The 4,252-nt window shown below is 33.7% G+C and overlaps 1 long non-coding RNA gene across 1 annotated transcript; it reads right to left on the bottom strand.

Annotated features, from left to right (window-relative positions):
- Window positions 1-770: 770 nt before the first annotated feature.
- On the bottom strand, window positions 771-3,486 carry LOC110874381. Its single transcript, XR_002555900.2, has 3 exons — window positions 3,290-3,486; window positions 1,401-1,467; window positions 771-952 (listed from the first exon to the last, which is right to left on the bottom strand). It is a non-coding gene; the product is annotated as an uncharacterized LOC110874381 (long non-coding RNA).
- Window positions 3,487-4,252: the final 766 nt, after the last annotated feature.

The following is a 4,252-nucleotide window of genomic DNA, read 5'->3' as shown; positions in this document are numbered from 1 at the left end:
CCATGGTATAACCTCGACCACATGTTCACCCTCCGGGTGACCTATGATAACTACGTCGTTGAGTATAGGGGGGATAGCTAACACATCATCATCGATGATCTCGCCCAGAAGTGCGAACGGCTGGAAATCATCCATGTCGCTGTCAGAAGTAGTGTCGCTATCAGATAAGATGACCTGAACCTCCGGCACATAGTCATCGTCGGAGGATAGCTCCATCGGGTCTACGTCGTCGTATATGTTGCTTCCTTCAGAGGAAGACATGATATCCTGAGAAATAAGTTGTTCGACACGTATGAATATTTGTTATTTTACATACATACACAAAATGTATATTTTTTTTTCACATAATGTTCATTTTAAGTTATCCTAATTGAGTTGTGTGGATTAACTTAAAGTTGCATGTCTACCATTTAGATGACTAAGACACTAATGTCCTTGCTTGATTTGTATGAGATGAATTCTTGTTGAAAATGGACCATGAAAAATGTTTATGCAAATGAAAACATTTGTTTGTATTTAACTGATTTTCGTGAGAGATCCCTAGTGATTGTAGACTTAGACTCGATAAAGAATCCTGGTTCACTACAATCGATGCTCTGATACCAAATTGTCACACCCGCTCGTAGCGGAAGCGCGAGGTGTGATCTGTATGGTTTTCATTGCATAAATATCGATGTACATGAACAAACTATATGAATAAAACATACTCCATTGCCATTACATAAGTTTTTTTCAAAAGATTACAACATAAGTTTAGTGTGTCGGTGACAAACCATTAACATAAAAGTAAAGTGTTATTGTTTCATACATTAACATGAAATAAACTACTAAGGTTTAAACCATCATATTTCCGCAAAGAGGCGGAATATAACAGTTAAACCCTCCAAAAGATGGCATGGAGTTCTGGTACTTGTTATCTTGACTGAGAATCCCGACATGGTCCTTTAATTCCCTGAAATACATGTTAAGTTTGGAAAACATCAACAAAAGTTGGCGAATTCATGCAGTTTAGTTGTAAAAGATGTATTTAAAATGTAAGTTGTAGTATGTAAAGCGTCAATGAAATCGTTGATCATTAATGTTTTGCAAGGACATTAATATGTGTGACGAAAAAGGAAGCAATCCAACCCTAGACGATTTTATGCCGATTCCTATCGACTGGGACACAAAAGCACTCTTCCGTATGGGTCCACGACCAAGAGTGGGGCTCGCCAAAACCCATTAGATCTAACCACTTGTACCTAGGTCCAAACTGGATTAATGGTGCTTAGATGTATAACCCTAATTCGCACATGATCTAAGGTGTTTCATTCCCTAACTTTAACATACGTTGAACATGTATTTTCCCCGATAGTTGTAAAGTTGTAAAACATTTAAATGAATAGGGGACATGAACTCACAGTATCGCGTCCTGTGAATAGATGAAAATAAGATCTCACGTGCGGTCGTCCTGAATAGCGTTGCGACCTACAAATGTCCTTATTTTTGTTAGACACTTCGGTCTTTGTAAGTAACTTGAGTACAAGTCTTGTGTCTTATTTGTGTGTAAGACTTGTATGTCTATACTGTTCGTTGAACGGTGTATTTAGATGAATGAGTTGTTAATCTGTTATATATATATATATATATTTCACCAAATATATACATATATGTCATCTTGTATCATGTGAGTTGTATAGTCGGATTTAGTCCTCTTAATCTCGTGTCTTATATGTATCAATTGTATGATTGTGTTTACAATAAGGGTATCATTGGGCCAAGCCCATGTTTTCATGTTTTTGGGCCCCAAATAGTGTTGGGCCTAAATAGTGTTGGGCCTCAAATAGTGTTGGGCCTCAAATAGTGTTGGGCTTGAATAGTGTTGGGCCTCAAATAGTGTTGGGCTTAAATAGTGTTGGGCTTGAATAGTGTTGGGCTTAAATAGTGTTGGGCTTGAATAGTGTTGGGCTTGAATAGTGTTGGGCTTGAATAGTGTTGGGCTTAAAAAGGTGTTGGGCTTAAATAGTGTTGGGCCTTGGCCCATATGCTCGGTATTGGGCTTGGCCCATGTGTTTTTGATATTGGGCTTAGCCCATGTCTTTATGTTAAGCCCATTAAGTATAATAAGCCCATTTGTTATAAAATAGCCCACTAGTATAATAAGCCTTTCATTTTTATAAAAACCTTTTTATAAAAATTTACTAAGTACATTTGTTAGTAAATAAAAACATACTAGTTTTTGTAAGTTTATAAACATCCGAAAATTTGTTATCGATAGCATATTTGTATTTCGTGTCGAAAAATCGTCTAAACATCGTAGTAACTCTTCGGATTGGTAATTCACTTATGTAGTCGTCCGTCGTTCATTTAGACCATAAATGGTGTCCGATTATTTGAATCGTCCGTAACTCGTTTTAAGGCGTAAATATGTGAAGTCTTGTAAGACTTTAGTCGAAATGTTTATTGTGTTCATTTGTATCATTGTATTCAAATTCCTAGTTATAATACATATAATTAATACAAACATATAACACATAGCCCTTAAGTTGTTAAGTTAACTAAATATATATTTTCTCAAAAATATATATTTATATCAACTTTGATTTTTATAAAAACTATTCTTAAAAATCTTTTAATCTAATAAAGATTTTGTCAAAAATAATAGTTTTTATAACTTATGATTTTTAGGAAAACTTGGCCATATTTTATTAGAAATATGGACTTTGCCATGTTTAATAAAAACACATCTTTTCTTATAAAATCACCACCAATCTTCTCATATTTTTCTTAATAAAAACATAAGAGATTTATAACATAACTTATCAAGATGAACTCATAATCATGTAGGGTTTTGGTATGATCTTTACATATGTTTACTAGTCCAAAAATCATATTTTACTTCTAGTTTTAACAAGCTTTTTATAAAAACCCATCTTGTATGTTTTCTTTTTATAACTTGTAAAAGCATTATTTTTAGTTAACCACTTTATATACTTTAACAAAAACAAAGATCATGATCATCCATCTAATCTTTCATGTTTTAACAAAACCCTTAAACACTTTCATGAACACTTGTTAGATTATGTTTTTAAACATCATCTAACAAGTTATTTGTATGCTAACCATCAAAACTAGATCAAATATGCAAGTAATCATCAATAAATCACAACATAAACACACTTTTATATTATGATTATTATTTTGCTTCTTTATATTTTCATCTTATTTTGTATTGTTGTTTTAGTTATAAGTTGTTCTTTAACAATAAATACATAAACAAGTATGAAAATAAAGGATTTAGAAGGCTCACTTCTAGCTCTTGGCTAGGGATGATCTAGGTGAAAATGAAAAGCAAAGAATATGAAGATTTGATGGTTGAAAGCCCTTAGATGGATGGAAATGCTTGCTTCTACTTGTGGTTGCCTTAGATCCTCCTAAGTTCCATGAAAATGCATCTTGATCATCATGAAAGTGGCTTGAAAATGAAGATGGGTGATGGTGTATATGGACCGAAAATGGGGTATGTTTGGGAGCTTTTGGTGTTGTGAAAATGGAAGGTGAAATGCATGAATGAAAAGCTTAGGAATGAAGTAACTAGTTACTAGTAATGATCATATTTCACCACTTGCATCCACTTGCAAGACTTTAGTAACCATCTAGGATATTTGTGGTAACAAGTAAAAAAAATGGGTCCCACAAAGGGGTGTTGCAACCGTGAATGGGGGGGGGGGTTCCCTTTGCTTTTCCTTCTTGAATTACTTAGTAAAAATGTTAGAGTTCTTAGTTAGATGTTTTAGGTAGCTTATAAGTATAAGTGTTTAAGTGTTTAAAGGGTGTTAAATGATCATTACTAGACCATAATGATCCAATTAACACTAGATGATCATTAAAAAAAAGATTTGACATTGTTCGGATAATTGTTTCGATTTGTTTCGGTTAGATGTTATTTGAACGCTAAGTTGCGAAACTTGTGTGAATTGATGTAGTTATTGGCTCGGATGATACCCGAATGTATCCTCACATGAATTATATGTCAAATAATATTTTTACATGTCGTAAAAATATTAGAAAGCTGATTTCAGCAGAATTTCTGCGGAAAAGTGTTGGAATCATCGCTTTTAGTGCTTTTCGGGCAATTTTTAGTGTTATCGGACTTCGGAAAGGATTTAAATCAAACCCTTGTATTCCTAGTTAGGGTTTAATATATATAAGATGTTGGACTTTCGTCTAAGTCCTAAAGATGTCGTTTAGATAATTTCTGCGGATTCTGCTT

This window comes from Helianthus annuus, chromosome 9, assembly GCF_002127325.2.
Source record: "Helianthus annuus cultivar XRQ/B chromosome 9, HanXRQr2.0-SUNRISE, whole genome shotgun sequence".
NCBI classification, from domain to species: Eukaryota; Viridiplantae; Streptophyta; class Magnoliopsida; order Asterales; family Asteraceae; genus Helianthus; species Helianthus annuus.
Note: the sequence above shows the minus strand (reverse complement) of the source record. Positions and strands in the feature narration are given on the sequence as shown.